The sequence below is a fragment of the Armigeres subalbatus genome, chromosome 1 (assembly GCF_024139115.2).
Source record: "Armigeres subalbatus isolate Guangzhou_Male chromosome 1, GZ_Asu_2, whole genome shotgun sequence".
NCBI lineage: Eukaryota > Metazoa > Arthropoda > Insecta > Diptera > Culicidae > Armigeres > Armigeres subalbatus.
The window spans coordinates 49,678,585-49,690,494 of NC_085139.1; the positions used below are offsets into that span (position 1 = coordinate 49,678,585).

The window sequence follows — 11,910 nt, forward strand, 5'->3', positions numbered from 1 at the left end:
GTTTCTCGTTCCGATGGCACGCTTTTGCTCACGGCCATGGTTGATGTCCTTGACTGCCATGGAAATACCCACCCTTGTCGTGCATTCCTCGATTGTGGTTCCCAACCACATCTAGTTTCCCGTTCCTTTGTGGAAGGCTTGGGAATCAGCCAGTTACCCACCCATGTGCAAGTATTTGGAGCAGCCGGTAAAAGATCGGTACTTGATAAGAAAACAACACTTACATTCCGTTCCCGTTGTATGAACTACCAAGCTCAAATCGAGTGTTTGGTCACCGATGTGGTGACAGGTACCCTCCTGGTCAAAAATTGGATCCTCGATCATGGAAAATTCCCTCTGGTTTGTTGCTTGCCGATCCTACCTTCCATATCCCAGGTGAAATCCAATTATTGATTGGAGTTAAACTGTTCTTCCATTTGATGCTGCCCGGACAGTTGATGCTAGGCAACAGGCTACCCATTCTTAAGGAAACCAGATTGGGGTGGGTTGTTGCTGGTGGTGCTGACGATGTGGATGATAATCAGCATTGCTATACAGCCAGTCTACGGCCATTATCAGAATGTATGGAGAAGTTTTGGTCTGTTGAGGCTGTTGAGTCTGTCGATGCCGTGTCCAAGGAGGAGCAGGATTGTGAGCAAATCTTCAATTCCACTACCTTTCGTAACCTGGATGGAACCTACACTGTCCAACTACCGTTGAAGGAATCAGTAAGCGAGCTTGGAACCAACCGAACGTTAGCTTTGAAACGTTTTCACATGCTAGAGCAACGATTATCCAAAAATGCTGAGTTGAAGAATGCGTACACAGACTTCATTAATGAATACAAGGATTTGTCCCATTGTAAGCAAGTTTCCGATTTGGACGACCCCCCTGGAAAGTTGGTACATTACTTGCCCCAACACGCAGTCCTAAAAACAATCATCTTCACCAGCCGTTTGTCAGTTATTTTTGACGCCTCGTTACGAACAACAGGTCAATCTCTAAACGATGTCCTATAATAATCGGTCATACTGTGCAGAACTACCTGTTTTCCATTATTCTTCGGTTCGGTAAACAACGCTTCGCAATAACAACCGAAACATATTTCCAAAATGTATAGACGAGTTCGTGTTGATGAGAAGCATTCTAGACTACAGCGAATTTTTTAGAGGTATAATCCCAATGACCCGCTTCAGATCCTCGGACTGACAACTGTGACCTACGAGACTGCTAGTGCCCCGTATTTGACTACTCGAGCACTGGTACAACTTGCCGAGATGAATCAGCGTTTCCCAATAGCGTCAAGGATCGTAGAAGAAGACGTCTACGTAGATGACGTGGTAACAGGAGCAGATACCATCGACCAAGCTATTCAGCTTCGTTCTGACTTGACGAATTTGATGATGTCAGGAGGTTTCCCGGTTCATAAATGGTGTGCAAGCGATGCAACCATTCTGGACACCGTCGCTGAGGAAGACCGGGAGAAGTATTTGGAATTTGAAAATTCTGATGTGAACAAAGTCATAAAAACTCTAGGCCTACTATGGGATCCTGATGCCGATTCCTTCCGCTTTCATTGTGGATTGCCATTCCAACTTTTGACACCGCCAACCAAACGTATCGTACTCTCTGAAATCGCTCGGTTGTTTGATCCGTTAGGAATGGTTGCTCCCGTGATCGTCCTAGCGAAGGAGATCATGCAACGTTTATGGAAGGATGAAGTAGGATGGGACGACCGCTTGGAAGGTGATATTCTGCAGTCTTGGCTTACGTTTTGACAATCCTTGAAGTACGTTGAAATGATAATAAAACCTCGCTTCGTTGGATTGGTGGACGCTGAATGTATCGAAATACATGGTTTTGCCGACGTTTCCAGTCGTGCTTATGGAGCAGTTATTTACGTGAGAGTTGTTTCTAGCACTGATGTTAAAGTTTCGCTACTCTGCAGCAAGTCAAGGATTGCCCCACTTAAGCCATTGACAATTCCCAAAATGGAGTTGTGTGCCGCCTTATTGTTGTCCAGATTGGTTCCCAAGTGTGTATTATCGTTGAAGATTGACATTCAGCGTATCTGTTTGTGGTCTGACAGCCAAATTGTACTCGCTTGGTTACAAAAGCCCGCCAGCCAACTCGATGTTTTTGTCCGCAATCGTGTGACGGAGATCAATTCATCCACCAATGATTGCGTTTGGTCGTATGTCCGTTCCGAAGACAACCCGGCAGATGTGGTATCTAGAGGGCAGTTGCCTCAGAGTCTTGCGATGAATAGTCTGTGGTGGAACGGACCACCCTTTTTGAACCTATACCAATATGATGTCGCCGTTCCAGACTCGTTACCAGAGTCAGAAGTACCGAACATGATTCCGACGTTACCGACTACCTGTGTTCCAGTTGTTCTACAAGACGTTCCTTTTCTCGAAACCTTTGGTTCATTCCGAAAACTACAGAGAGTTGTTGGTTATGTTTTACGTTTTGCGAACAACTGCAGACTCAATCGCGCAGATCGAGTATGTCATAACCATTTGACAGTATCTGAATTGCGCAAATCGCTGATTGCTATTGTTGGATTGTGTCAACGCCTTGAATTGTCCGATGAATTTGACTTAATTTCCTTGGGAAAGCCCAGCCGTCGTTTAGCAGCACTAGATCCTGTATTGGTAGATGGCTTGCTGAGAGTAGGAGGAAGACTAGAAAACTCTCGCTTGCCGTATGATGCTCGACACCAAATCTTGTTACCGAACAAAAGCCATGTTTCTGAAATGCTTATACGTGATATGCATTTGGAAAATCTCCACCTAGGACCATCCGGACTAATGTCGCTCATGCGTCAAAAATTTTGGTTGATTAACGCCAAATCAACCATTCGCAAGGTGTTGAGAAAGTGCGTTACCTGTTTCCGATCCAACCCTCGTTGTCTGCAGCCCGTAATGGGACGTCTACCCGAAGCACGTGTAGTTCCAGCTGCACCGTTTTCCCGAACCGGCGTGGATTTTGCCGGACCAGTATTCATAAGGGTAGGTTTTCGGAAGTTCGTACGAGTAAAGGCCTATATTTGCATTTTTATATGTTTCGTGACCAAGGCCATACATTTAGAATTAGTATCCGACCTGTCATCTGCGGCCTTTGTAGCAGCTCTACAAAGATTTGTTAGCCGTCGTGGTCTAGTAGGCGAAATCCATTCCGACCATGGCACAAACTTTGCTGGAGCAAAGTCAGAGCTCCACGACTTATATTTGATGTTCCGTGATGATCAAGCCAAAGGAAAAATCAATGACTTTTGCTGTGCCCGTGAAATTGTCTGGAAATTCATCCCACCTCGTTCGCCAAATTTTGGGGGTTTGTGGGAGGCTGGGGTGAAGAGCACAAAAACCCATTTAAAAAAGGTTCTGTCCAACGCCTGTCTTACGTACGAAGAGTTTTACACTGTGCTCACCCAAATTGAAGCAGTGCTAAATTCACGTCCTCTTTTCGCCAACTCTTTGGATCCCCATGAACCGTCTGCCTTAACCCCTGGACATTTTCTAATCGGCAGAGAATTGGTCGCTGTTCCAGAACCTACTCTTGAAGGAACTCCTGTAAATCATTTGACCCGTTGGAAGTATCTTCAGTCTCTCGTTGGTCAAATGAGTACCTGAACACATTGCAAGCTCGCTCAAAATGGGTTAAAGGATCTCCAAATGTAGTTCCCGGGCTTATTGTCCTAATAAAGGAAGACAATCTTCCCCCTCAGTCTTGGAAATTGGGTAAGATTTTGAAGGTGTATCCTGGCAATGATTCGGTGATAAGGGTGGTAGACGTAAAAACATCTACCGGGGTATACCGTCGCTCAGTCTCTAGACTAGCACCTCTTCCAATTGATGAAAACGATAAAGCTCTCGCACCTGCAGATCCACATATCAGCCCGGGGGGAGAATGTTCGGTTCCGAACGTGTAAATTTAGTTTGAGCTTGTATTTATTTTCCTATATTTCATTTCCTAAAAGGATGTTACCTCATTACCCCCTAGTAATAGTTAAGTCTAATAGTCATGCACCTTTATAGTCCTTTCCCCCCAATTCTAGAAACTATAAGCAAAATAAATATCGTCTTGCCCCTTCTCTGTATGTCATGTCCAATGCAAGCTTCATCCACCAGGTTAGGTTTTTGTTTTCTTTTGTTGGCGTTGCCATCGTAATGGGTGGAGCTTATTAGGTGTCAATTGACACACACACAAACAAGCAAACCATGTATAAAAAGGCGCTGCTGCGCAGTGAATTTTTTGATTTTGTATTTTGTCGCTACGGAATAAACATTAAGAGGAAAAGCGAAACCCGAAGTTTTTACTGCCAGAAGCACCTCCCGATCCAGATTCCACTGCGCCGCTGCCGGACGGCCGATCACTGCTGTTGATCCACTGCCATACAGTCCACCCGTTCTGCCATTCATCGGAGCATCGTCGGAGGAAGCCAAGGAGGAGGCAACAGTCAAAAATTGTCCCTTCGATACGATCCATATTAGACCCCACCAGTGGTAATCTAATGTGGACACCGTTTCGACTGCACACGGACAATCTGTTGCTTTCCTCAGTCAAGATTCCGCTGCTGGAGCCTCAACAAGAGACAACATTGTGTCCCAGCGAGCCGATCCACTATAAGACCCTTCCGGTAATCTTTTGTGGATATCGGTTCGCCTTGCACATGGATTACATGTTGTTCTCTGGCCTGTTGAGTGTTGGCCAGTAGCAACATTTTGACTGCACCCCCGGAAGGAAGAGTCCGATTCTCGTTCCCATTTGTGACGTTGTGCACCGCACAGGTGACATGAACGCCCAGGTAAGCAGGGAGGAAATGTATAGACCGGTCATCGGACCGGATAGTCTGCATAACGTATCGAACGACAAAGGTCAACGATGCATCAACTTTGCAGCCTCCCGCGGAATGGTAGTCTGAAGCACTTTCTTCTCCCGCAAGAATATCCACAAGGCCTCATGGAAATCACCAAATCAAAAAACAGAAAACCAAATCAACTACGTTCTAATAGACGGTAAATTTTTCTCCAACATCACGAACGTCCACACTTACCGCAGTGCGAATATTGAATCCGACCACTACCACGTAGCAGTATGTCTGCGCTCAAAACTCTCGACGGTGATCAACTCGACGGTGATCAAACATTGGGCGGCTATAAGACGGTAGACTAGTCCAAGACTACGTGCAGCAGTTGGAAATGGCACTCCCAGCGGAAGAGCAGCGTCTCTTGAAGATGGCTGGAGAGATATTCGATCCGCTATTGGAAGCACCGCAACTGCTGCACTAGGCACGGTGGCTCCGGCTCAGAGAAACGACTGGTATGACGGCGAATGTGAGCAGTTAGTTAAGGAGAAGAATGCAGCATGGGCGAGATTGCTGCAACACCGCACGAGGGCGTACGAGGCACGATACAAACGGGCGCGAAACAGACAAAACTCGATTTTCTGGAGGAAAAAGCGCCAGCAAGAAGATCGAGACCGTGAAGAGACGGAGGAACTGTACCGCGCTAATAACGCACGAAAGTTCTATGAGAAGTTGAACCGTTCACGTAAGGGCCACGTGTCACAGCCCGATATGTGTAAGAACATAAACGGGAACCTTCTTACAAACGAGCGTGAGGTGATCCAAAGGTGGCGGCAGCACTGCGAAGAGCACCTGAATGGCGATATGGCAGACAACGGTGGCGGTATGGTAATTAACCTAGGAGCAGGCGCGCAGGACATGCGACTTCCGGATCCGACTCTCCAGGAAATTCAGGAGGAGATCGGCCTGCTGGAAAACAACAAAGCCCCTGGACCAACTACCAGGAGAGCTGTTTAAAGACGGTGGTGAGGCACTGGCTAGAGCGCTGCACTGGGTGATTACCAAAGTTTGGAAGGATGAGGTTCTGCCGCAGGAGTGGATAAAAGGTGTCGTGTGTCCCATCCACAAAAAGGGCGATAAGCTGGATTGTAGCAACTACCGCGCAATCACATTGCTGAACGCCGCCTACAAGGTACTCTCCCATATTTTATGCCGCCGACTAACATCAATTGCAAGAGAGTTCGTGGGGCAGTACCAGGCGGGATTTATGGGTGAACGCTCTACCACAGACCAGGTGTTCGCCATACGTCAGGTATTGCAGAAATGCCGCGAATACAACGTGCCCACACATCATCTATTTATCGACTTCAAAGCCGCATATGACACAATCGATCGGGACCAGCTATGGCAGCTAATTCACGAAAACGAATTTCCGGATAAACTGACACGGTTGATCAAAGCGACGATGGATCGGGTGATGTGCGTAGTTCGAGTTTCAGGGGCATTCTCGAGTCCCTTCGAAACGCGTAGAGGGTTACGGCAAGGAGATGGTCCTTCGTGTCTGCTATTCAACATCCCTTTGGAGGGAGTAATACGAAAGGCGGGGATTGACACGAGTGGAACGATTCGCACGAAATCCGTCCAGTTATTTGGTTTCGCCGACGACATCGATATCATGGCACGTAACTTTGAGAGGATGGAGGAAGCCTACATCAGACTGAAAGGGGAAGCCAAACAGATTGGACTAGTCATCAACACGTCGAAGACAAAGTACATGATAGGAAGAGGCTCAAGAGAGGACAATGTAAGCCACCCACCACGAGTTTGTATCGGTGGTGACGAAATCGAGGTGGTTGAAGAATTCCTGTGCTTGGGCTCACTGGTGACCGCCGATATCGATACCAGTAGAGGAATTCGGAGACGCATCATGGCAGGAAATCGTACGTACTTTGGATTCCGCAAAACGCTCCGATCGAATAGAGTTCACCACCGTAACTAACTGGTTATCTACAAAACGCTTATTAGATCGGTAGATCTCTACGGACACGAGAGCTGGACGATGCTCGTGGAAAATCAACGCGCACTGGGAGTTTTCGAAAGTGAAAGTGCTGCGTACCATCTTTGGTGGGGTGCAGATGGCGGACGGTACGTGAGAGAAGGCGAATGAACCACGAGTTGCATCAGCTGTTGGGAGAACCATCCATCGTTCACACCGCGAAAATCGGAAGACTGCGATGTGCCGGGAACGTAGCCAGAATGTCGAACAGTAATCCGGTGAAAATGGTTCTCGACAACGATCCGACGGGAACAAGAAGGCGAGGAGGCACAGCGGACAAGGTGGATCGATCAGGTGGAGGACGACTCGCGGACCCTCCGCAGACTGCGTGGTTGGCGACGTGCAGCCATGGACCGAGCTGCATGGAGAAGACTTCTATGTATTGCACGGGCCACTCCGCCCTTAGTCTGGTATTAAATAGTAATTTTTTTCTTTTTATTGGTCCAACTGGGATATGGCGCCTCGCTGCTTAATGTTCATTCAGCACTTCTAATCTTCTAGTCTAAATAATTTCCAAAACTAAAATTTCCGAACCCCGAACCCCGTGACCCTTACCATGGTTTTGCTTTACAGCCGCGCATCTTAATGCTAGGCTAGATGGATCATGTTCCTTAGATTTATGGACTACTAGCTGCACGTACCCGGCCTTGCTCGGAATTGCCAGTTTGATTCGCAGTTTTTTCACAATCGGAAAATGAATTAACCAATTGGTCAACAGGATAGTTGTGTTTTCTTGTTGACACTTCATCATTTGATTAGAAAAGGCAGATTTCATTTGAAAACATTTACTGAATTTGAAGAAGGAACCATACCCACAATCGCCTTATACCGGGCAAACATCTCTTTCCAAAGAAAGAAAAACATCCACCGATGTCTTATTCCGGGCAAACTTCTGATTTTAAAGAAGGGTCTCATTCACCATCCAGGAGGAAACACATTTATTAAGGTACACTGGGGGAAGTGGAAAAAGGGGGTAAGTGTAAAAATCGACTCGAAAAATTGGAATTGTACATACTTTACAGTTTTTACCACATCATAGCATCATGCAATGTTATACTTTGATGCTCACACTAATACTATGTTGAAATTTGTATAACACATACACTAACACGGTTAACGCTTGAACTGTAATTTTAGGTTTCGCGAAAAATTGATATTTGCATTCATAAAATCAATTCTTATTTGCACCAATTGTTCTTTTTACAAGTGAATTTATATCACAGGTGACCATTACAATACAATTAAACTAATCCCATTCAATTGGTAGTGGTTTGCACCAAGAAAGCAAATAATTCAAAGATTTTACACTTACCCCAGGTATCAAACACTGTGGGGAAAGTGGATAATGTTCTAATCACGCAATTTTTTCCTTCCTTCCAGGGTTTATTTCGATAGCTGTGAATCTTAATATGTTCCTTCTTTGTTATCATTGTGATTCCAGTGGTGATTGGACTCATATAAATGAGAAAATGCCTGATTAATCCACCTATCGGTACTGATGCCTTTCACATGTTTTCCATATGAAAAAATATATAAGAAAGTTAAAAATAGCACTGATAGGTAAATATATTGTATAATTCACATTAATTTTTATTCCTAACAAGTTTCGCCATTGAATGCAATTTTTTTTGCGAACAAATCGGTTAAGGACAAGTGCTTAAGAATAGCTGATAATTTTGTATGTGCTTTGCGAACACACATACATACAAATACGCACATACAGACATCATCTCAATTCGTTAAACTAAGTTGATTAGTTTATAACCCTGTAAGTCCCATTTTTCCTTTAAAATGTTCATCTTTGGGGCGAACATATAGACTTTACGTACACTTAGTGTCCGAGAAGGCAAAACCAGCTCTCTTCTAGCTATTACGAGAATTCCTTGAGGATCTATTCCGTTAAGGTAATGAAATTATTCCACAAAAGATACTCAGAGCAATTATCGTATTGATTTTAGTTATATGTAACTATTCATCACTATTGAAGGTCAAGGCAACATGGGTTTTCCACTTACCCCATCCCACTAGGGTAAGTGGAAAAACAACTCCTAATTTTAAAATCTATTTCCATAAGTTTCAAGCAACCAAAATGGTATGAATTACCGCACAGTTGGTGCAAAATTGACTGTTTTTGATTGCCCATTTTGATTGAACGCATTTAAATCATTTAAACTGGTTTTACACTAATTCAAACATGCACTATCGATTTTTCCTTTTCCACTTCCCCCAGTGTACCTTATTGCTTTTCACTGGGATGGAAGTTTGAAGTATTTTAATCTTGTAACATTTTCCCCTAAGACGCTCAATATTAATTATTTTACTATTTCCACGGAAATATATGTGGTCCCAAGTAACCATAATTTACTCTGCAGTGCATTTCCGGATGTTTCTGTCGGAATGACATCCTGGAACCAAAATTTCTGCTACGATACTTCAGAGTGCTAATACTGTCATAACAGTTCTTTATAATTTCAAAAATGGTCAAATGTATGTATGTCAAATTATCTTCCCATTCTTTTGAGGTTGAGACTGTTTTTGATCATACAGTCACTTTTTCCGTTGTTTGTTGATAAATGGATACTGATAGAATTATATTATTTTATACCTACTATACTAATTTGAAATTAAAAGTTTTAAAGCACTGCATCTCATATGTATTCATGTAAAAGCTTAATTCCAAAGTTAAAATGAATCTCCATTCGACATTCTATTTGTATCGCGAATACAAACCAATTAATCATCTGGTACATAAACTTGCTTACGGTTCTTTACTTACTCAGGTTGGTTCTACCAACCACAATTCACGCGTCCCCGCAAAGTATCCACCCAGTGCAGCCAGAAAGGCTCACCCGAAAGTGAAACTTAATTACCCTGAATGCGGGTGCATGTCTGAAAGGGTTTCAGGGTGTGCGAAAACCCATTATGCAAATTTTCGCCGCAAACCAGGCGGACCGCGATGAAGTTTGTCTTTTTTATTGTCCCTCGATCAAGCGTCTAACGCACTTTACGCACTTCAATGCAGGGCGAAAACCTTCCAAATAATGTTCTTGGAACTCAGTGGAAAGCCGAGGATTTAAAAATTTAGTTCGAAACATTTCACGATGTTGTTGTTTTTGTTAAAGGCGTTCGATGTGCGTTTGCATTCTTCACGCTTTGATAGTTAATGACATCGCAACGGTGGTGAGAGCGTAAAGGACTGCACCTGGGTTGGTGGGTGGACTTGGTGGCGGTATCAGATGTGGGTGGATGGCTTTTTGATGAACGAATTGGTATGCTTCGAAAGCGTGGTTCCTGCACACGCAATATTGGTGGAAGTGGTCAGTTTGGCGAATGCGGGGACTGGAATGGGGCCTTGAAGGAGGAAAACCTGTGTTAAACATGCCGTGGCTCTGTCGGCCCAAGGTGTAATAGAATAGAACGGAATTAGCGTACGGCCGTTGGCTATCTCGCTTGCTCGGCTCGGTCTGCGGTGTGAAGGAACTGGTTGTTGTTTGTGGTTGCAGTGCCTTGCAGAAATGCACCCGTGAGTCTCGCGTGTGTGCATTTCTCCATGCTGCGCTGCGTTTCGATGAGTATATGTAGCTCGCTTTTCTAGTGCACATAGTTTATGCTACCGCTCGGTTTGGGCTTGGATCCGGCGGAGGTGGTGTAGCTTGGAGTGGAAAACTCGCCCAGCCTGGGCTGGTGGAAAATTGAAAATTCAACCGGCGCAGAGTGGTATATATGGCGGATCAGGCCGGAGATGAGCACAGTTTGATTTCATCCGTCTACAGTTCTAGAACTATCCATAGCAGAGAGTAGGAGTTCCGTGAAGCGTTCAACTTTGGATCTGTTTTCCCGCAAAACAGATTTCTTAAAATCAACAAGTTTAGTGATTAAGTTTAGTCCGTGAGGAGTCCTAGCCAAATAAAATGAATATATTCAAGTGTTTACTGGTGAGCTGCTTAGCGACGGTGTCCTGGCCCACAGTGCATCCGCGCGCAATCGATCAACTCACACAATCGACGACAGCCATGACCCACAGCAGACACCTCGTTCTGGATCTTATCTGGCGAAATTAAATACCTCTACAAAACGTACCGGACTGTCCAACTCCGATGTTCCCACCTGCCTGAAACTGAAACTGTTCACCATCTTGGATCGAGTGGCGCGATCGCTCAAGGACTTCAAGATCAGCGAAGGAGTCAAATTCGTCCGCGATCAGGATGTGCCAATTGACACACCCAGTCAAGAGCGAAGCCCAGATCGAGATGGAACTGCCCCTCCATGGATGAGAAGGAACGCTCTCAACTCGATGCTCTTCGACAAGGTTTTGTCCTTCTTCCAAACCCACACCCTGCAAGTGAGTATAACGAATCACAACTGCGAATCATTCAATCGAATATTAACATCTCTTATCCATCTTCCCAAAGGTCAAGTTCCCATCCAGCGAGGAGATTAAGCGCTCCATGGAAGAAGTCCGCGCGTGGGCGGTGGCTTCGGAGGTGGTGGCGGTCTCGGCGGCGGTTTCGGCAACAAGGACAAGGACAAGAAGAACGGACACTGGATCATGATCCCATGCTGCTCGGAAGCATTGGTCCCACTTGCCTCGGTGCCCTAGCTTTGCTGGCCGGTAAAGCTTTGATCGTATCCAAGCTCGCTCTCGCACTCGCCTCGATCATCGGTATCAAGAAACTGATCTCCAGCGGAGGTGGCCACGAGTCTGCCCATGAGGTCGTCGTCTCCGTGGACACGGTGGCGGCTGGGGCCGTATCGCGCCGCCAGGTCGCCCTATAACGGCTACGGGCATTACGCCCAGTAAGCCTTCCCTACTTCATATGGGTGACCTTCATCAAGGTCGCGCCTGAAGCGCTCAAAACAGAAACAGCCAAAGCTTGAAGCTCACAGACAAACACACGCCCTACAGACGCCCAACACCCCAAAACACAAAAAAACACGCCAAAACCAGAATGACCAGATTTTCAGACGACGCTGATGATCGAAAAGGATAATTTTTTGTTTTACGTTACCTCTTGGATCTATCCCCAACCTTTCCTGAATCTAAACCCGTTGGAAAACAAACCAA

The 11,910-nt window shown here is 45.4% G+C and overlaps 1 pseudogene; it reads left to right on the forward strand.

Moving 5' to 3' along the window:
* Positions 1 to 10,756: 10,756 nt before the first annotated feature.
* On the forward strand, positions 10,757 to 11,646 carry LOC134208375 (uncharacterized; annotated as a pseudogene).
* Positions 11,647 to 11,910: the final 264 nt, after the last annotated feature.